This window comes from Bos javanicus, chromosome 5, assembly GCF_032452875.1.
Source record: "Bos javanicus breed banteng chromosome 5, ARS-OSU_banteng_1.0, whole genome shotgun sequence".
Lineage (NCBI taxonomy): Eukaryota > Metazoa > Chordata > Mammalia > Artiodactyla > Bovidae > Bos > Bos javanicus.
In genome coordinates this window covers 25875092-25897989 of record NC_083872.1, presented here as the reverse complement: position 1 = coordinate 25897989, position 22898 = coordinate 25875092, and the positions used below count along the sequence as shown (strand labels likewise).

At 45.0% G+C, this 22898-nt stretch overlaps 1 pseudogene; it reads left to right on the top strand.

Annotated features, from left to right (window-relative positions):
* The first annotated feature begins 21504 nt into the window (after positions 1 to 21504).
* On the top strand, positions 21505 to 22410 carry LOC133248648 (small ribosomal subunit protein uS5-like; annotated as a pseudogene).
* The last annotated feature ends 488 nt before the right edge of the window (positions 22411 to 22898 follow it).

Below are 22898 nucleotides of genomic sequence, written 5' to 3'. Positions count from 1 at the left end.
TGCAATTTGACTAACATTTCCCTTTCAGGGCCTGCAGGCAGGGCACTTCTTGATAAAAAAAATAATGCACGTAGGTCAAACAGTGAGGGACAGTTATTTCCTTCAGGTCTTGGACGGTGGTAGGAGAAATATTTGACACAATACTTCCTGCTGGCCACTTGGGGTGTCAGCCAATTGTATAACGGCCTGTGAAATGGTCTGCGAAGTGCAACAAAAACCAGGGCATAGGTTGACAGAGTCAGCAGGGAACTTGGGCATTACGTCAGATATTGGTGAGAGACAGGCTGATCAGTTTTGTGATAGATTCACAACAGACAAAAATGAAGTACTTAATATTCATTTCCCTTTTTTTTTTTGGTTATGTAGCATTTGGGATCTCAGTTCCTCAACCAGGGACCGAACCCACTCCCCATGCAGAGGAAGCCAGGAGTCTTAACAACTGGGCTACCAGGGAAGTCTGATTTCATTTATTTTTTTCTCTCTCTTTTTTATTTACTTATTTTATTTTTTTATTGAAGTATAGTTGACATACAATATTATAGTAGCTTCAGGTATCAATATAGTGATTCAACGCTTATATACATTATTAATTGATCAACATGATAAGTTTAATAACCTGTGTCACCATACAGAGTTTCTGCAATATTATTAGTTTTTTCTCTTTCTTTTTTATTTTTTAAATTATAAAAGTATGAGAACACATTTACGGGAGACTTGGAAAACATAGAACAAAGTTATATATAGTTCCACTATATATTATAATTAATTTTTTAAGTAGATAAATTAAGATTTTTAGTTGGAGTTTCAATATCAAACTCTCAAAATTAATAGAATGAATACACAGAAAAAGTAGAAGGACATAGTAGACCTGAAAGGCACTATGGGCCAATTCAACATAATTAAGATTTATGTAATTTTCACACAACAGTAGGATACAAATTCTATTCAAGTTCCCATAAATTATAAACTAGGAGACATTGGAACATATTTAGGGACATACAACAAGGTACAAAAATTTCATGTTCTAAAGGTATTGAAATCATACAGAGTCAGTATGGAATATATACTCTCATCAGTGTGGAATGATGTTAGAAATCAATATCAAAAGATAATTGAAAGTAACCCATGTATTTTTCAAGTGCAATGTGACATTTACCAAGAGAGTTTTGACTCAGGCACCGAAATCTTCAGTAAAGTTAAAAAACTGCAAAAAATACAGAGGGTGTTTGCAGAGAGAAGAAAGCATTTAAATGAGAAATTAACTGATATCATTTCCTAGAGAAAGTTGTTGAAGGACATGAAAAGGTGTACCATGTACCAAATGTTTGTTAACATTCACTATCCATTATGGGGACCATAGTGCTATGGTTTGAAAGTTTGTGTCCCTGTAAAAGTCTTAGGTAGACCCCATGGATGCCCCTTCTACTATGTGAGGATATAGTGAGAAGTTACCAATGGACCAGGAAGGGGGCCCTCACCAGAACTTGACCTTGCTGGTGTTTTGATCTTGGATGTCTCAGCCTCCGGAATTGAGAGAAAAAAATTTCTGTTGTTTATAAGCCACTCAATTTGTGGCATTTTTGTTTTAGCAGCCTATAGAAACTAAGACACATTTGTCATATCACTGACCACATGAAAGCAAGAAAATACAAAACTACCAAAGAAGCACTATAATCTTCTTGAGGTCTGTAGTTATTCAAGAAGACTGTGTTTTGAGACAATGATTTACATCTGCAGCTGCAGAAAGCACATATTTGTATTACTCTGTGGAAGCATGACTTTTCATTTAGATCAAATGTCTGTTCTAAACTAATTTAGCTAATTTTCAATTTTGTTGAGCATGTGTGAAAAGTGAACTTATAGCTGTTAATCTATTGGTTCCATTAACAAAGGAACTTTGCAAACATTTAAAAGACACCTATTTGGGACTTCTCTGGTGGTCCAGTGGATAAGAATCCCCCTGCCAGTGCAGGGGACATAGGCCCGATCCCTGCTCTGGGAAGATTCCACATGCCTCGGGGCAACTAGGCCAGTATGCCACATCTACTGAAGCTCGTGCTCTGCAACAAGAGAAGCCGCTGCAACGAAAGCCCAAGCACTGCAGTTAGACAGTAGCCCCGGCTTGCCACAACCAGAGAAAGCTCTCATGAGGCAATGAAGACCCCGTGCAACCAGAAATAAATAAATAAGTAAATCCACTTTATATCAGTGTTATTGGATATTTCAAGTAGAAAATTAATTCCAATAATTCAGTTTTGTTCTCATTCAATTTATGGAATCAAAATGAAGCTTTTGTAAGTTCATTTGACATTATTGTTAATGCTATTATAAATTTAGTTAAACAGTTTGAAGAGGAAATCATCTGTTTTTGTGGTGATAATATGAGTAAAGTTTTTGGAGAATCATAATGTTATGGTAAAAAAACAAACTATGAAGTAGAAAAGTGCCTATGGTGCACATATAATTTATCACTGAGGCAAAATAAGTGACAATATTTTACCAATCCAGAGTTATAGCTCTAAGAATTTACATATATATTAAATTTACTAATGTATATATATATATATAATTACAAACTTATACATGTGTAGACATACATATAGGCTTCCCTGGTGGCTCAGCAGTAAAGAATCTGCCTTTAATGTAGGAGACATGGGTTCAATCCCTGGGATGGGAACATCCCCTGGAGAAGGAAATGGCAACCCACTCCAGTGTTCTTGCCTGGGAAATCTCATGGGCAGAGGAGCCTGGCAGGCTACAGTCTATGGGGTCACAAAAGAGTTGGACACGATTAGTGACTAAACAACCAATGTACGTATATACATAATATACATACATAAGCATACGTATATAATTTTTATATGTATAAGCATAGATATGTATGTATTATACAATATATTATATATGTATGAGCAAAGATAATTTATGAGGAAGTTGATGTCATCAACCTAAATGTTCTACAGTTGTATTGTTTTAAAAAATGAGTTGATTATTATAGGTATATATTCATAAACAGTAACCTGTGAATTGTGAGTGCATTTTGTTTAAAATTCATTGGAAACCTTTAATCAAAGTATTCCTTCAATGATATGACAAAATCTCAGCATTTGAAGTCTTTAGTAAATTGCAATAACGGAAAATACAGTTTGCTTGTGGAGACATTGAAATTTATTTCCACAAAAGCAAATGAAAATCAAACAAATCAAATGACTAGCAGTTTACAAGTTTTGAATTTGAGAATTTGGGATATCTCAACTTTGTGGAAAGAATGTTTTGATAGAACTTGTATATTTAAACAAACAAATTGATATTCTTTTCTGGAATTAGATGAAATTGAGTAGAATCTCAATCTGGTGAAACATTCTAAGCACCATAAACTAAAGATTACTTGTCAGTTCTTTTTGCCTTCAAAAAATATTTGTCAACAGGTTAGAATATAGTTATCTGTGAAAATATTTACACATTTCAAAAGAAAAAATTAGGACAGAGTATTCTATTTGGCAGAATTTTCTGAGTTTACCAGGTTACTTCAGCAATTGTAAAGAGTGTTTTTATCACTTAAAATATTATGGTCCAATAACTGATTCACATTGTTGTACAGCAGAAACTAACACAACATTGTAAAGCAATTATCCTACAATTAAAAAAAGCTAACCATGCTGTATTTCAGGGCCTCTCACCTCTGAGATGGCCCACGCTCTTGTCTGTGGAATGTTTCTCTTTAAATAAATCAATTTCTTACCTAAACACACACACATGATCTACAGAAAAGAGTTAATTAAAGATGCCAACAATTTCAGATTTAGTATTCATGGCTTGCAAATTTGGGAATGGTCACTGGCAATTTTAATAAAAAGTAAAAAATAATAAAGTACTGTTAAAAAATATCCTTCAGAATAAAAGAAGTGACATGGTGTTAGAAGCAGAGATGGTTGAGAAACAGTTAAAATCTGTGAATACATAGCCAGAAGAATTATTTTTCTTATATTATTTATGTTATTTTTAAATGTATGGTTTGAAGCATGGCGTGTCTATTACATTCCAGAAATGTCAATGCTTGCACTTGTATTATAGCTTAATATTAAAGTTAAGTGACTGCTAATCTGTAATTTTTTGTGTATTGCTCTCTGGAACTGTTGGAAATAAATGGTCTTCAGAAACAGTCCACCTTGAACTCCCTGGGTGAGAGATATTTAATCACATTCCCTGCCAACTTCTGGGGACCTCTGGAAAATACTGGGTCAACAAGATCAATATATCAGAATGTTTAATCCTTGAAACAATTTCTTCTTTAGAGATAGGTCACCTGGGTCTTTTAAAAACATAGCACTGGGAGCTGGCCTTTCTATCTGTGTTTAATTATTCAAAAAAGAAAAATAAGAGGAAAAAGGTAGTGAAACTGTTGCAGGAAGGGGAACACCTTCCAGGGCCTGAAACTGGGCTCTTGTCTAACACTCGGAAATGAATTGTCCGAGGAGACACATGTGCTGACAAAGCAAGAGATTTTATTGGGAAAGGGCACCCGGGTGGAGAGCAGTAGAATAAGGGAACTGCTCTGCCACGTGGCTCTCAGTCTCCGGTTTTATGGTGATGGGATTAGTTTCCGGGTTGGCTTTGGCCAATCCCTCTAATTCAGTCTTTCCTGGTGGCGCACGCACCGCTCAGCCAAGATGGATGCTAGTGAGAGGGATTCTGGGAAGTGGACGGACAAGCAGTGTCTCCTTTAGACCTTTCCCAAACTCTTCTGGTTGGTGGTGGCTGACCAGGATCTCCTGTCATAAAACAACTCGTGCGAATGGTTACTAAAGGGCCTGACCAGGTTGGGTGGTTTCAGTCAGTGTGCCTCCCCTAACAAAACTTATTGTGACAAAGTTGCTCTTAGCTGTCAGGTCTGACCACCCACCCCCACAACCCCCATGGAGAGGAAAAAGTCAAAGCAGGATTTGGGGAAAACTTCTTTGCCAGAATTCATGCCTTCCAGAAATCAAAAGGGATAGAAAATTCAGAAACACAGCGCCATGGCTATTTCACAGTGTTAAGCAATAATCTCATTTCCTGAATTTTTAGATTTTTGGATCATGCTTTGAGTCACGTGCACAACAAGTGATTCTTTGCTAGTTTTTTCACTACATAGTAATCTTCTTTCAGGGGATTCAAATGCTGAAAACATTTGATTCATTTTTTAAGAGTGGTAAGAATTTCATATAAATTGTTTGAGAGCCATGAGAAGACCCCCAGCAGGGCTGAAATACTTAGAAAGTGAAGTTTCTACCTACCTGGGCAGTAGGTGAATGTTGTTCATGGGCCTGCAGAGAATATGTTCTAATCCAGTGTGGTTTATTATGGACATGATGGACGTGAGTCTCAGTGAACTCCGGGAGTTGGTGTTGGACAGGGAGGCCTGGCGTGCTGCTATTCATGGGGTTGCAAAGAGTCGGACACGACTGAGCGACTGATCTGATCTGATCTGAACTAATAATTTGAACAATAATGCAGTTTGTGTAGAATTGTTCACATGTTCATTTCCCCCCAAGCTGTAAACTTTTTATTTTGTATTGGGGAATAGCCAATCAACAATGTTGTGGTAGTTTTGGGTGAACAGCAAAGGAACTCAACAAAACATGTACACGCATCCATTCTCCCCCAAGTCCCCCTCTCATCCAGGGTGGCACAAAGCATTGAGCAGAGTTTCATGTGCTATACAATAGATCCTTGTTGGTTATCCATTTTAAATATTTTAAATATAGTTGTGTTCATATGTTCACTTAAATGGAAACGAGTCTGGCAGAGAGTCCTTGAGCACATATGCAATCCTAAGAATCCCAACCTGCCTATTTGGTATCTATACTTCTCCAGTTGAACATTGTTAGGGAAAACCGTATGCGGGCTGCTCCTAGTTTATATTTACTACTACAAACCTACAGTGGGCACCTATCCCTGCCTATCAGTCCTACATTTCTCCAGTAAACATGCTCCACTTACCCAATTAGCTGTCTCACACAGTGCTTTCCTCCTCAAACCTTCCATGAACCCTCAGCTCCTTTCCATGCTCAGCGTCTTTGCATAATCTCAACCATCTTTTCTACTGACTGTGTCCATCTCTTTCCCAGGTAGCTCTTCTGACGTGTCTGTACACCTTCCTGGTGGCTCTCCACTGAGCGTTTCACAGGTGTTTAAAACTCAGTATCATTCCCACCCGCTTCATCATTCTCACCTCCCACCCGCACAACTGCTCCTCCTGCTGTGTTTCTCATTGGGCCTAATGATGTGAGCACATTTTCAAATGACCAAGTCAGAAATCTTGGGGTTTCCCTGTAGAGTCCTCTGGATTCTTTCCCTGTTCTTATTTTTAGTGCCACCCTTTTATTTATTTATTTTTAGTGCCACCCTTTCAGTCCAAGCCCTTCCTGGATCTCACTCTGATGAAGAACAGTCTCACATTGGGTTTGTTTTCTGATGATCTGATCCTTCCTCCAAATGCTGCCAGAATAGTTTTTAAAATGCAAATTTGGTCTTGTCACTTCTTGCTTAAAATCTTCCAAAGCCTCTCAACTTTCCTTAAGGATAAACCCTTGATATTTAGCCGAGCCAACATAGCCTTTCATGATCTGGCCCAGTCACAATTTCAGCTTTTTAACTTTTCAAATTCTCATTCAGACTTTATGCTTTCGAGACAGATTTTTTAAATGTTGCTCAGTAAATCAAGGTTTTCCACTAAGTTGTTAAATTTCCTCACATTGTTCTCTAAACCCGAGAGCCCTTCGTGGATTTAATAGATGTCTAAATATACTCAACCTAAAGTTTCAGACCAGGAATCTCTTCCCACCTGAAGCTTTTCCTGGAGTTCTCTGAATCTTCCCCATCCTTTCCAAGCTGTGACAGGGATTATGCGTGTGGGCTTCATGGTGCCCTATCGAGTGTGGCCTGTCTGAGGTTCTCTAGGATGGGCTTTGTGAAGTGTCAGAAGGACGGTGAAGTCACCATGGCTGGCTTGGTAGAGAACAGCCCTGGACCACCTGAATGGCTGCTTCTTGTAGGTCTGGTGTGCAGGGAGGGGGGGTCAGGTAGGTCTGTAGGAGGCAGCAGGCTCAGTGTGCATGCATGCATCGCTTCAGTCGTGTCCAACTCTGTGCAACACCATGGACTGTAGCCCGCCAGGCTCCTCTGTCCAAGGGGTTCTCCAGGCAAGAACACTGGAGTGGCTTGCCATGCTCTCCTCCAGGGGATCTTCCGGACCCAAGGACTGAACACATGTCTCTTATGTCTCCTGCGTTGGCAGGCGGATTCTATACCACTAGCGCCACATGGGGTTCAGTATGAGGTGGAAATAAAGTGACCAGCAATTGCAGGGGCTGAGCCAGTTGGTTCTCTGATCAGGAGGGTTCAGAAAGAGATTTCTGGCATTGAGGGGTGGAGGGGGTTGGTAGTGGGAGGTGCGGCAGGAGAGATAGATATGGGCCCTACTTACTCTCACTGGAAGAATGTTTTATTGGAGAGAAGCATCTGGCAGATCCCTATCCTCGAGGGATCCACAGTCAAGTTTGGGATTAAATATGAGTTAAACAATATGTGGAGAAGGCAATGGCACCCCACTCCAGTACTCTTACCTGGAAAATCCCATGGACGGAGGAGCCTGGTAGGCTGCAGTCCATGGGGTCGCTAAGAGTCGAGCGTGACTGAGCGATTTCACTTTCACTTTTCACTCTCATGCATTGGAGAAGGAAATGGCAACCCACTCCAGTGTTCTTGCCTGGAGAATCCCAGGGACAGAGGAGCCTAGTGGGCTGCCGTCTATGGGGTTGCACAGAGTCGGACATGACTGAAGTGACTTAGCAGCAGCAGCAAACAATATGAGACTTATCTGGTTTCTAAGGGGAGATATCCAGAAGAGATAGAATGAAGGTCTGATGTGCTTCAGGGTCAGTGAGAGGAGAAAAGGGTATGTGCTGATAAATATTCAGAGGTAGTGTGGACTGGGTTGTTGACTGGATGAGGAGAGTGAGGGAGTGGATAAGGGTTGCATGTCTGAAAGTTTGAGTCTCAGCGTGCACTGGTGTATGTGAGTGTGTGTATATAAATGAGTGTGTGTGTGTGTGTGTGTGTGTGTGTAGTATATGGGTGGATGGTGGTTTGTGGACAAGGGGAAGAACTCTGACTCTAGGACCCAAATGGTCTCCAGCAGCAGAGTGTTAGAGTCAGCCATTTCAAACTCTATCTTGCACGGAGTTAGATCTCTGGGTCTGGAAGATCTCCTGGAGAAAGGCTTGGCAACCTACTCCAGTATTCTTGCCTGAAGAATCCCACAAACAGAGGAGCCTGGTGGGCTACAATCCATGGGGTGGCAGAGTTGGACACGACTGAGTGACTAACACGTTTCACAAAAGAAGAGGCTGGGTCTCTAAAACCAATACCAGAATGGCCACAGAGCAGCAGCAGCTGCTGCTGCTAAGTCTCTTCAGTTGTGTCCGACTCTGTGCGACCCCATAGACGGCAGCCCACCAGGCTCCCCCGTCCCTGGGATTCTCCAGGCAAGAACACTGGAGTGGGTTGCCATTTCCTTCCAGCCACAGAGCAGAGTCTTTCCAGATATCATTATCACTACTTACTATCCACCTATTTCTCTAGTTGCCTCACTCCTGACTCCAGGAGTTAACAAGCAAATTATTCACAGAAATGGGGGTCTGAGAGATATGGGCATGTGGGCTGTAGTACTGTCCCCCACTATTCTGTGATAGGTCCCAGGCTCAAAGTTATTAACTGCAAGGGAAAGGAATGAATCCACTTTGTGCGTTAGGGGAGGGCCTGCTAAGATGAAGCCTCCTTCCCTTTGCTGTGTCCTGCTGAAGGGCTGTTCTCTGTGAAGTCCTGTTAGAGCTGAATAGCCATCTATTTGCCCAGTTGTGTATCCTTCACCCACCAGGCTTTTCTGAACTTCTTTTTCCCATTCTTCTGCCCACCTGTTCAGACCTTGCCTGGGAGTGGGAGGGGTAACAGAGACTCCAAAGAGAGGAAGTTGGGACTCACTGGGATCTAACTCATTGGAATCAAGACGTAGATAGGCTGTCTCTGGGAGGGCCATCTTTCCCTGACTGCTGTGATTGACGTGACTGGTCTGCACCAGGCCCCTGTGATGCCACTTCACGTCCTTGATGCCCTTGACCCTTCACCTTTGCCTCGTGGAGACGTATGACCAGAAAGCAATGGTACTGAATATTTACTAGATGCCTCAGAAGATCCCTGATTCAGTCCTTGAGAGTCAACGTGTGGCAAATCTTGGTCTTTTGTGGGCTGATTTGACTTTTGGAAACAGTTGCTAAGCTTTCTTTCTCCCATATATGCTTTGTCGAATCATCTCCTATTCTTTAATCACACTCTGGGCAGATACCATGACTTTCTGGTCATTCGATTATTTAAGAGACCATTTTTGAAATTTACTATCAAGTTTAGTATAAACCTCATCTGCTTTCTTCCTCCCAGTTCAGGCAAGGAGTGTGGCTAGAGGGAGTTGGGAGGGGGCAGTTCTGTGGCCTGGTTCTGGAATACCTCATATCTGCTGGAGGCCCCAGACTACATTTTCTGTTCAACCCCACCTTACACTATTCTCTCTGGCTCTCCATTCACTTGTTAGGTACTGTGCTGTGCTTAGTCATTCAGTCTTGTTTGACACTTTGCCACTCCATGGACTGTAGTCCGCCAGGCTCCTCTGTCCATGGGGATTCTCCAGGCAAGAAGACTGGAGAGGGTTGCCATGCCTTCCTCCAGGGGATCTTCCCAATCCAGGCTTCGAACCCAGGTCTCCCGCATTGCAGGAGAATTCTTTAATATCTGAGGCCTAAGAAAGCCCTGTTAGGCACTGGAGTAAGAGAAATTAATTTGATAAGATTCTTCCTTCAAGAAGTTTACAGGGTGGGACTGGTACTGAGCTTAATTAAAACGATGTTGAGATTAGTCTAAACTGTAACAGGAAGCCTCTAAAAGAGAGGCAGAACACTGTAGGATCAGTGGAAGTGGAGGAAAGGGGGTGTGTTGGATACACACTCCAGGGTCTGTAAAGACACGACTTGGGAGCTGGCCAAATGTGGGGATGGTGCTGAGTGCCCAGGGGTTTCCCTGTGAGTCAGCAAGAGGGTGATTGGCCTAGACAGGCATGGGGGAACTTGATGGGGAGGACAGGAATCAATGTGGAGCATTGTGTGTGTGTGTGTGTGTGTGTGTGCATGTGTATGCAGGCAGGTGTGCATGTGTGTGTTTGCAGGATGTGTACACAGAAGTGGGTCTTCTCATTCTCTGTGGTATATCGTTGAAAACACAATGGGGGCAGGTCCTGCTATCTGCACCAGGCTCTTTTCAGATGGAAACTGGCCCGCAGGATTCCTGTCTCAGAATTTACAGCAGGAAATGCCTCTTCAGCTCCAGCCCTCTCTGCCTTTCTCTTGTTTGAGACCCAGGGTTTGAAGGGGGTGTACTCACAGGAATGAAGGCAGGGATCTGGGTGGTAAAGACCTTCTCATTAATTTTTAAAAAGTATCCTAAATTTAATGTTCATTTCAAGTGGGCTTACCAGGTGGCACTTAGTGGTAAAGAACCCACCTGATAATGCAGGAGATTTAAGAGATGCGGGTTTGATCCCTGGGTTGGGACGATGCCCTGGAGGAGGATATGGCAACCACTCCAATATTCTTAACGAGAATCCCAAGGACAGAGGAGCTTGGTGGGCTACAGTCCATGGGGTCGCCAAGAGCTGGACACGACTGAAACAGTTAGCACTAGCACATGGGGACAGAGTGGGAAGGCATAGGATGGAAGAGGTAGGCATTACTCCAGAAAGGGTTATTTGTTTTCTCCTTAGATGGCTAATAAACGTACTCCTACCCCTTGTACTGGGTAGCTTGAGAGGCTGTCCTCCCAGGACCTGCTGTGGAAGGTCCTAATGATTGTATGTCTGACTGTCTTCACACCTTCATGTTCTTTCTCTGGTACTTGGGTGCAGAGCCTTGTCCCAGAGAGTAAGAGATAGACAGCACAGAACTCAGAGAAAAGAAATGACCCGGATTCCTCAGGAGCTCCTAGGACCTTTCATCTCCAAGACACATGTATAAACTGTCATTATATGAGTCATCTCACCCTGACTACTCTGACTTCACTGGTCCTTCTGCCAAGGCCCTGTGAGCACCACAGTACCGATTGGTTTCCCTGAATAGATGCAAGCTGATCAGTCCCCTTGGTCAAGTGCACCAGGCATGAGCAGAAGGCAAAGCAGTGAACTTAGCAGAAAAATGCCTGAGAGAATAAATGTCCCAGACTTTGAATACTCTCAGGTGACACATCGCAGTCCTGTGAAATTTGAGTTGATGTTTGGAAATAGTCAAACGACATCAAGCTCCAATGGTGAGATACATAAGGAGAGAGATTTAGATTGAAAATAGGGCTTGACAGAAGTAAGCTTACATAGAATGGGTAAAAAACAAGGTCCTACCGTACAACACAGACAGCTATATTCAATACTTTATGATAATCATAATGGAAAAGAATATTAAAAAAAGAATATACGTGTGTGTGTGTGTGTGTGTGTGTGTGTGTAAAGCTTCCCAGGTGGCGCTACTGGTAAAGAACCTGCCTGCCAATGCAGGAGATGTAAGAGGTGCGAGTGTGATCCCTGGGTCAGGAAGATGCCCTGGAGGAGGGCATGACAACCCACTCCAGTATTCTTGCCTGGAGAATACCATGGACAGAAGACCCTGGAGGGCTACAGTCCATAGAGTTGCAAAGAGACACGACTGACCGACTTAGCTCGCACATGTATGTGTAACTGAATCATGTTGCTGTACAATAATAGTTAATACGACACTGTAAATCAACTATATTTCGATTAAAAAATAAAAAACTATTTCATGTGTTATGCATTGCTTATATTTAAAAAACTGAAATTTTAAAATAAACAAAAACACAATTAAAACATTAAGAAAAGAAAAATGAAAATAGGGCTTGATGACACCAACATAGTGTTTTCTATTTTGCATGGTTTGCAGTTCAGTTTAGTTCACTTCAGTCGATCAGTCGTGTCTGACTCTTTGCAACCCTATGAATTGCAGCACACCAGGCCTCCCTGTCCATCACCAACTCCTGGAGTTCACTCAAACTCACGTCCATAAAGTCAGTGATGCCATCCAGCCATCTCATCCTCTGTCTTCCCCTTCTCCTCCTGCCCCCAATCCCTCCCAGCATCAGAGTCTTTTCCCATGAGTCAACTCTTCGCATGAGGTGGCCAAAGTACTGGAGTTTCAGCTTTAGCATCATCCCTTCCAAAGAAATCCCAGGACTGATCTCATTTAGAATGGACTGGTTGGATATCCTTGCAGTCCAAGGGACTCTCAAGAGTCTTCTCCAACATCACAGTTCAAAAGCATCAATTCTTCGGCGCTCAGCTTTCTTCACAGTCCAACTCTCACATCCATACATGACCACTGGAAAAACCATAGCCTTGACTAGACGGACCTTAGTTGGCAAAGTAATGTCTCTACTTTTTAATATGCTATCTAGGTTGGTCATAACTTTCCTTCCAAGGAGTAAGCGGTTTGCAAAAGAGCTTCAAATGGTCATTTTAAAAGGGAAGCTTCTACAAGCATTTTTAGAGCAATAAATATTCGAGTCCTCCACCCCCAGAATTTATTGAAACATAATAACATTATGTGAGTTTAAGGTGGTTTGAGGTGTACGGTGTGTTGATTTGATACATATATATTGCAAAATAATTACTGCCATAGTACTAACCACCACCTCCCTCTTATCATATAGCTTTTCATTTCTTTTTTGTGCTGAGAAAATTCAAGATCCATTCTGTTAGCAACAGTCAAGTATATAATATGGTATTATTGGCCATAATCACCATGTTGGACATTGGATTTCCAAACTTGTTACTTTTATAACTAGGAAATTGTACACTTTGACCAATATCACCCCATTTCCCCCAGCACATGGCAAATACCACTCTGCAGTCTTTTTCTCTGAGTTCGACTCTTTTAGATTCCACGTGAAATTGGCCATTGCATGCTCTTTTGGAATAAGTGCTTCGTCACTCAGTGACTTATTTGGAGAGGATAATGGCCACTTCGATGTAGAAATTCCAATCTATTGGTGACAAAGCTGTTCTCATCTTGTCATTGCATATCTTGGACTTGGTTTTACCTAGCAAAGTCAGGGCCATATTTAGTGGAAGCTAAGTTCCTTCACCCTAAAGGGATGGAGGGCTGACGCATCCTTAGATCGTGGAAAGTTGTGGGGGAGGGAACTTCATAGGTTTCTTCCTTCTGGGGACGTGCTGAAGGAAGAAACTGTAAAGCAGTTAGAAAGAGGTGCGTGAACTTAGGGCTGCCAACCTAGAGGCTGTTTACTGTGGATCTTGGATATAGAAGGGGAGAGACAAAACCAGGACAATCAGCTTGGTGGAATTGATTTTGGGGACCTCTATAAATGAAGGGTGACATAAATGTGAAGTGGAGGGAGTTATTTGGAGCCTGGGATGGTTCTTATGGGAGGCCGTGATAAGATGGAGTCCTAAGCAGGAGGGAAGGGGGCTGCCAGCTTACCTCTCTGCCTCCATCTACTTTTGGCCCTTAGAGCCAGTTCTAAAGTACTGACGGTACCTGAACCGGATCTAGGTCCTTGCCAACTCCCAGCCCTCCTGACCCATCCCTTTAATCCCTGGAGGCCTCAGAGAGGCAAGTCCAGACACATGAATTGCCAATTTACTCATGGAAATGACTTGGACAAACAGAATTTTAATTTTCCTGTTAGTTCATGGGGTGGGGGAAAAAAGCTGCTCAGTGGAGTATGAAGGACACAAGGGTTCCTGTTCCCTGCTGAGGCTCCAGGAACCCTGGGAGGCCGTTGTGTCCTAAAATGCTCCCAAATGGCCACGATCCCTGGTTCCCTCTAATTCTGTATTGGGTAGAATTTCACTCTCTCCCTCTCTTGAGTTGGCAACAAGGAAGGAACCAGCTGGATACATGGAGGGATTTTGCTTCCTTAATAACTCAGAGATACTTAGAAGCAAAGGGGCTTAGGTGGGTGTCATTCCACCCATATATGTCAGACTGGCAGTGAGAGGGGAGGAGCTAGGGGGGGAGACTATGTCTTGATTCTGGCTTTACCTTTTGCTATAAGTTTGTGACTCTGTTTTCTGGATACATGCTATGGTTTGGTATTTATAGATACATCTATCTTAAGGCTAGGGCTTCCCTGGTGTCTTAGATGGTAAAGAATCTGCCTGCAATGTGGGAGACCCAGGTTCAATCTCTGGGTTGGGAAGATCCCCTGGAGGAGGGCATGGCAACTCGCTCCAGTATTCTTGCCTGGAGAATCCCCACGGACAGAGGAGCCTGGTGGGCTACAGTCCATGAGGTCACAAAGAGTCAGACACGACTGAAGCAATTTAGCACGCATGCACATGTCAAGGCTGGGAGTCCCTCGTTCTCCAAACTTCTTTAATTTAATCTCCTTCTATGACATGAAAAATAACATATGGAAGTCGAGCTCCCACCCCTAAATACCACTGGAGCCCTGGGTCTCACAATCAGTCTCCCTATGATTTCCTTTTCCTGCAGATGCTGGTCTCATTGGCATCTTGTTCTCCATAGCTATTCCGCTGGCTTTCAGTCTCCCCAAACCCAAGTCTTAGTTCCCTTTCTCTGAGTTCCACCCCCGACTCCAGCATCCCCAGCATGAAGCTATTGTGTGAGACAGGCTCTTGCTGAGGGTTTGTGTTGACACCACAGGATGACGAACAATTTTATGAGGATGAATCACCAGTGTAGCTCTTGGGCTATGGGGGACACAATTTCCCACCAACCTCCTCCTCTAGCCTCTCTTCCTCCCACAACACTTCTCTTCCTGGCCCCCCACTACCCTGGGCTCTTGGCTTTCAGCCCCCTGCTCCGTAATTATTTTCACATTTTCTCCTCACTCATTCAGGAAACAAGTGTTTGTTGAGAGCTACCACACATCAGGCACCATTCTGCACAGGGGCAAGTTTAGTTCTTTCTGTCTTATTGCCCAGGGGAAACTCGACTTTCTGATAGAAGGCCTGTCAGAGATTCTCAGAATGTATTTTTAAGCAACAAAACAAAACAGCACAAACAACAATCCGTCTACTCCTAGAAGAAAGCTGTTACTCTTCTAGAAAATGGGTGCTCAGTCTCTCAGCGGTGTCTGACTCTTGGCAACCCCGTAACTGTAGCCCTCCTGGCTCCTCTGTCCCTGGAATTTTCCAGGTGAGAATGCTGGAGCAGGTTGCCACTTCCTACTCCAGGGGATCACCCCGATCCAGGAATCGAGGCTGTAGTTGTTTTTGTTGTGAAGTTTTCTTACTCTCTGGGGTATTAGGGGTAGTGTGCCAGTATACATATGTGTGTGTGTGTGCGCGTGTGTGCTCGAGTGAAGGGCTGGGGAGAATTGGGAGGGTCCCATTGCAGGGTGAGAAGACCCCTAGGCAGTGTAGACAATGCGTGTTCACAGCAAGGTTCTGACGTTGAGCCTCAGAGCCTCCCTGCCACCCTCTCTCCCAGGCTCCCCGTGAGTCCCCTGTTCTCTGGCCGCTGCCTCCCAGGCACCAGTGCTGCCGAGCTGACCCTATCTGGAGAGGAGGGGGTTCTCCTGGCAGTCAAAGGGGAAGAGACTGTGACATTGGAGAGCTCCTGGATGGAGGGGTGTAAGAGAGTTCTCCAGGTGGGGCGGATTTCTGCCTGTCCTTTCAGGGCAGCTGGAGCTCAGACATTAGGGAGGCAGGAAGGTAGACGGGATGGCCTATGAGCTGTGGCTTGGAGTTTACCACCGGATGATCAGGACCCTGTGTATGAGGTAGCAAAGCACAGGTTCTAGGGTAGACTGGCTGGGCTTGAATTCCCATTCTGCCCTTATTTGCTGAGTGGTCTTGAGGAGATGCTGAGCTCTTGAGTCTACAAGAAAGGTATGACCGCGTTCTCACCCTCTCATCTTGATTAAAGTTCAATGGAATGAACACTCTAGCCTGTAATGTAAGAGGGAAGGCCAGAAGGGAGCGATGAGGTCTGTGATGGTCCAAGGACAAGTGGGTGTGGGGCAGAGTGCGCGCGTTAGATAAACACTGCAGCGTCAACAGGACAGGAAGAGGGAGGACAGAGCAAGAGAGGTGCTGCAGCCTGTGGGGTTAGTGCAAGGAGGCTGGTGTGCACATGTGTGCATTGTGTCTGAGAACGTGTGTGCATCTTACACGTTTGTGTGTATTGTGTCTGTGTGTGCACTGTGAGTGTGTGGTATGGTATCTTTGTGTGTGGCATGTGTGTATTGTGTATCTGTTTTGTTTGTGAACTTGTGCACACATTGTACATTTGATTCAATTTAATTGAATTGTAACGTCCCAGGGCTAGTCTTGGGAAAGGAGTGCCTCAAGGAGCAGGACAGAGGATGAGACCTGAAGGAAGAGTGTAAGCAGCTCAGGGGAGCCTGCAGAGAGGGCCAGGAGGTCCACTTGCGTGGATTCCCAGCTCTCTGATGCCCTCTCCCCCATTCTCCTGAGAGGCGTTCTAAGCTTAGGGCTTGGAGTCCTCTGGGTTGTCTATTAAGGGGAGATGGGGCCCCCAGGTGACGCGGGAAAAGCTTCTTGCACAAGGTTCTGTCTCTCTGCTGCCCCCGCCCCACCCCACCTCCCCAGCCTTCCTTCACTGTGACTTTGGGAGAGTGCAGTGGGGCAACATCAATGCCAAAGTAAATGCCAAACTGGTGCTGGCAGGAACTCTGGGGAACACTTGACAAAGCGCAGAGTCAATGCCCTGAAGCAGCAGGAGCTGGATCAATGGATTTAGGGTCAGGGGAAAGAAGAAGGAGAAGGAAAACTGAAGGAGGGGCCTTTGGCCACATGGTCTGACCCTGTCAAGGTTACTGAGGATGGTTTTCCTGTTTCACGGCTGAGGCCCTGGGGTCAGACTCTCAGGTTTGGGGGTGAGGATTTTGGAACTGGTAGTACCTGCTCATGGCAAGGGACATTTGAATGAGTCAGGGCAGAGGGAAGAGCAGGGCTTGGTAGGTGGATGGGCAGAGATACAAAGAGACAGAGACACCTGCAAAGCAAGATAGGAAGGGAGAGACCAGTAGGGAGAGGGAGAGGTTGGAGAGGGAGACAGTTAAGAGAGTTCCAGAGTGAGAGACTCAGAGAGAAAGAATAAAAGGTCTGCCCTTAGAACAGGTGAGGAACAAGTGTGCAAAGGAACTTTCTCTGAGTCACATGATACTATATCCCCTAATCAGGGTAGTGTTTCATTAGGATTGCCATCGCTTGGTGAATGCCGGTATCAAAAGTCCCATACTTTCCCAGACAGACTTATCGGAGGCTGTTCTCTGCATACCGAATTTTTAGTAGCACTAATATTCCAGTTTAAAGGGAGTCTCCTTGCATGTCTCTGACTATGATTTATTGTTTATGATACTGATGATTGAAGTGGTTCATTAATTTGAGCTTGAATCAGATAATACACATATTTTCCCCCTCTGAGAATATAAATTTCATCATTTAAGACATTGTGAAATAAATTCATTACCACACACACACACGTCTGTCCTGAGAAACTCCGTCCTCTTCACCTTTGGGTTCATGGAGTGAAGACCATGGTTGAGCCTGGTGGCTGCAGCTTGGAAAGGCTTCCCAAGGCCCCTGGGCATTAGAATAGAGCTGCGTGTTAGCAGGTAACCTTCCAAAGGCAATCAGCTTTACCTGGCTGGAAGAGAAGTTGAAGTTTGGATGGGGTGGCTTATTTTTCGGAGGGGCGTGACCCAGCCTCTATTCCCAGGAGCAAACGGTTTGAGGTTTCCTGCCTGCTCTGATGCCAGGAGCTGGACAGGCTGAGAGAGTGAGGCCATGAACCCATTTTTGCTGGCTTAGGTTGGAGGTTGGAATGGAGCCCCAGGAGGGTTAGTAAGGGATGGCTGAACAATAAGAAATGAAGCCCTGAACCTGTGAGAGAGAATGGGGTCTGGGCACACCGGCGCCCTCTGTGTGATATGAAATGAGCCTCTGAATGTGGCATATGCAGCAGGCCTCCTCCAGGTTCAGGACCTAAGCAACTCCATTGACCCTGTGCCCGGATGCCTGAGGCTGGCCGGCTCCCCCGAGGGCTTTCTATGCAGTTCCCCACCCTGCCTCCCTCCTCCCGGGGAGCCACGGCTGCAGCCCAGGGGTGAAACTCACTGACACTCACCCTCCCTCCCCTGAATCTTCACTCTCTTCTCTCCCTTTCATTGTTCTATGGGTAGTTTCTCAGGCTCTTACTCATCTGTGTAAGTTCTCTGCTTTAAATCCCCTCTTTAAAATCATCAGATACATTTTTATTCTCCAGGTTGAGCCCTGAAAGGGATAGAGAAGCAGTCAAACAGACACGGTGCTTGTGGTTGTGGCGTTTGTATCCTTGTGGAGGGGGAGGGAGGCACAGAATACAAACACGTACACGCAGTATACCGAGAGGCAGTAATAATGCGATGCAGGCTGCCAGCGAGACCGCCACGCTGTGGGCAGGGCAGTCACGGAAGACCTCTTGGATAAGAGGCATCTGAGCTGAGCAAGTGAGGGAGTGAAGGTGGCCGAAGAGGGTGGGCAGAGGCCCTGAGGCTAGAGCATCCTGGCACGTTGGGGAGCAGCAAGAAATCAGGTGGCAGAAGTCGAGTGAGCGGGAGGGGTAGAAGTGGGAGATGCATACAGAGAAGTAGTGGGGAGGCATGTCATTTAGGGCCTGACTGACCACTGTGAGGACTTCTGCTTTTACTCTGAGTGACAACGAAAGCCATAGGAGGATTTTGAGTGCAGAAGTGATATGATCTGACTTATTTTTTAAGAAATATTGACGTATAGTTAATTTACAATGTTGTGTTAGTTTCACATGTACACCAAAGTGATTCAGTTATACCTATTAATACATACATATTAGATTCTTTTTCAGATTCTTTTTCATTATAGGTTATTATTAGATACTGAGTATAGTTTCCTGTGGTATACAGGAGGTCCTTGTGGTTTACCTATTTTGTATAGAGTAGTGTGAATATGTTAATCACATACTCCTAATTCACAGCTCCTCCTGCTCCCCCACCACTCCACTCTTCAATTTGGTAACCATAAGTTTATTTTCTACATGATCTGACTTATACCTGAAAAGGATCATTTTGGCTGCTGAGTGGAGAATAGGCTGTAGAAGCAGAGAGATCCATTCATCAACCATGATTGCTTTGTGTTACAGAAAACCCAAGATAGGCTTATTTTTATATTAAAAAAATCCAGAGGCACACAGTTTATGGCTAGTAGGGTAGCACAAAGTGATTAAGGACTCAAGCTTCTTCTATATTTTTGCTTCACTGTCTTGAGTGCCTGGCTTCCACCCTCCATGGACACTTCATGTTTTATGATGAACGCTGAAGCTGCAGCCGTGGAGCACTCTAAAGGCAGCAGGAGGAGTGAGGACGAGGAAGGGCTAGCTCGTTCTCCTTCCGTAAGTCTTCCCAGCAGTCTGTGCAGCACCTCTGATTATGAGGGCAGAACTGAGCCACGTGGCCACACCTAGCTTCTAGGGCAGCTGGGAAACGGTTTCCCTGTTGCATGTATTGTCCAGGTTTTTGTCACCAAGGAAGAAGGGGAAGATGACATTGGGTGGTCATTAGTCTCCTCCACCACACAATTAAAAGATGTTGCAATAATCCAGGGGAGAGAGGATGTTGGCTTGTACTGGTGGTACTGGAGGAAATGGTTGGTGCTGGTCAGATTCTATAGTGTTTTCTTGGTAAATCTGACAGAATTTGCCAGAAAATTATTAGCTGTCACTCACACAAGAGAGCAGTCCAGGATGATGCCAGTTTTGAGCAGCTATAAGAATGGGAATTTCTATGGACTGAATTCAGGAAGACCTCTGACGGAACCCAGTTGGTGAGGAAGGCTTTGGAAATCGTGAGTGCTGTCCTGGCCACTTTAAGTTTGAGAGGCTCATTAGACATTCTGGTGGAGCTTTCAGGCAGGCAGTTTGATACATAAGGCTGGAGTTCAGAGACTATTTCTGGGCTGGCTAATATTTAAGGCTAAGAGATTGGATGAGATCATCTTAAACATGCGTAGACAGAGAGAGAGAGGGAGAAGAGGATGAGATCAGAAAGATGGGAGGAATCGACAAAGGAGACAGGGCAAACTTGTCCAGTGAGGAGGCAGGAGAACCAAGAGTGAGGTGGCCTGGAAGCCTTGGAGAAACAGTGTCTCAAGGAGGCTGTGATGATGAGCTGTGTCATATGCTTTGATGGGTCAAGGAAGAAAAAATGAGGTTTAATCAATCAAAAGGCAACTTACAATCTTGACAAGAGCCTTTCCAGAGTATTTGTAGGGGCCTAGTGTGAGCTTTGGAGAAGGAAATGGCAACCCACTCCAGTGTTCTTGCCTGGAGAATCCCAGGGACGGGGGAGCCTGGTGGGCTGCCGTCTATGGGATCACACAGAGTCGGACACGACTGAAGTGACTTAGCAGTAGCAGTGTGAGCTTAGAGGCGAATGAGGGACAGGACTATGGAGCAGACATTCTGAAAGTTCCTTCCACTACAAAAAACACAGAACCTGCATGCTGCTGCTGCTGCTGCTAAGTCACTTCAGTCGTGTCCGACTCTGTGCGACCCCATAGACAGCAGCCCACCAGGCTCCCCTGTCCCTGGGATTCTCCAGGCAAGAACATTGGAGTGGGTTGCCATTTTCTTCTCCAATGTGTGAAAGTGAAAAGTGAAAGTGAAGTTGCTCAGTCGTGTCTGACTCTTAGCGACCTCATGAACCAGGCTCCTCCGTCCATAGGATTTTCCAGGCAAGAGTACTGGAGTAGGTTGCCATTGCCTTCTCTGAGAACCTACATAAATCAGCTTTTTTTTTTTTTTTTAACTGCATTACTGAGTTTGCAAGAAGTCAAAGAGCTCTTCAAGAGGAAAAAAATCCTCAAAAAACCATGAGTTAAGACCAGACTGATGAACAGTAAGCTGCTCTTACTTGGCAAGGAGATTCAGGAGAATCTGAAGGCTCAAAATTCTTGGTCTTAACTGTGTCTACTCAATACCCTCACAGCAAGATCCTACTTCTGACTTCTGTGTAAGAGACTAGAGGGTGGAACTCTCAGTTAGTGTTGCAACTTTGAAAGCTTTCCAATCAGACCCTTCCTGCAGTCCTCAGATCAATTTTCTCTGTGACTCCAGGGAATGGGTGTCTGTGCTCAGTCACTAAGTCATGCTCAACTCTGCAACCCCATGGACTGTAGCCCACCAGGCTTCTCTGTCCATGGGATTCTCCAGGCAAGAATACTGGAATAGGTAGCCATTTCCTTCTCTAGGGGATTTTTCTGTCCCAGGGATCGAACCTGTGTCTCCTGCTTGGCAGGGGGATTCTCTATCACTGAGCCAACTTGGAAGCCCTCAGGGAATGGGAGACTCCCTCAAAGTTGGCATGAAGGCTTCTTCTCTGTAAAAACACCAAATGGTGGCTGATGCTGGTGCTGAGGCAGGGCCCAGAGGCCCCTAGGGCCCTAGAATGGGAGGCCTCAGTGGCTTCGGTGGAGCCTTTGGCTGCGGTATCTGAGACAGGGATTGGGCCGGGGTCGAGGCTGTGGAACCTGAGGCTGTGGTCTTGCCTAGGCAAGACCGAGGATGAGTGGTTCCCCATCGCCAAACTGGGCTGCCTGGTCAGGGATGTGAAAATCAAGTCCCTGGAGGAGATATATCTCTTCTTTCTGCCCATCAAGAAATCTGAGATCATTGACTTTTTCCTGGGAACATCCCTCAAGGATGAGATTTGAAGATTATGCCTGTGCAAAAGCAGATTCTTTTGCTGTCCGAGAGACCAGGTTCAAGGCATTTGTTTCCATTGGGGATTGCAGTGGTCACGTTGGTTTGGGTGTCAAGTGCTCTAAGACGGTAGCCACTGCCATTCGTGGGCCCATCATTCTTGCAAGCTCTCCATCATCCCTGTGCTGTGAGGCTACTGGGGGAATAAGATCTGCAAGTCCCACATTGGCCAGGTGACTGGCCACTATGGCTCTGTGCTGGTGCCCTCAGGGGCACTGGCATCATCTCAGCCTCCTGTGCCCAAGAAGATCCTTGGTGATGGCCAGAACTGACCACTGCTGCACCTCTGCCAGGGAATGCCCTGTTACCCTGGGCAACTTCTCCAAGGCCACTTTTGATGCCATTTCTAAGACGGACAGTTATCTCACCCCTGATCTCTTGAAAGATATGGTGTTCATCGAGTCTGCATATCAGGAACTCACTGACCATCTTACCAAGAACCCCCAGGGTTTCCCTGCAGAGGACCCAGGCTCCAGCTATAGCCATCACATGGTTTTATATGAGAAAAATGCAGCGAATGGAGCTCATTAAAAATTAAGTTGCTGTGAAGAACTGCACCACTCCACCTGTCTGTCTCTGTCTCCCAACTCTTGCCCCAGGGTTCAAACCCCTGTTTCCTGCATCTGCCTGCACTGCAGGAGGCATCTTTACTGCTGAGCCACCAGGGAAGCCCCTCCTACACTCCCTTAAGTATCAGTCCTAACAGTGCAAGAAGAAACCAGGCGACTGTGATATCTATAAAACACCACCGTTGTTATGACGACTAAGTGCCAAAGCCACAGGATCCCCCGATGCCTTCTTGTTCCCCACCTGCCCTTTGTCCCATGTTACCTCTCATGATAATCTGAGTAATGCGAAGCAGTGAGCGAAAGACAGGGATTACTAATGTCTCAGTTCCTCACAGCAAAGAAAGCCACCCTGCCTTCCGTGGAGAAAACCACCAGTCCTGAGTGACTTTACCAGGCCGGATGCATAAGAGTAAAACATAGACAGATGGCAGTTGGAATTCAGTGGGTGAAATAATCA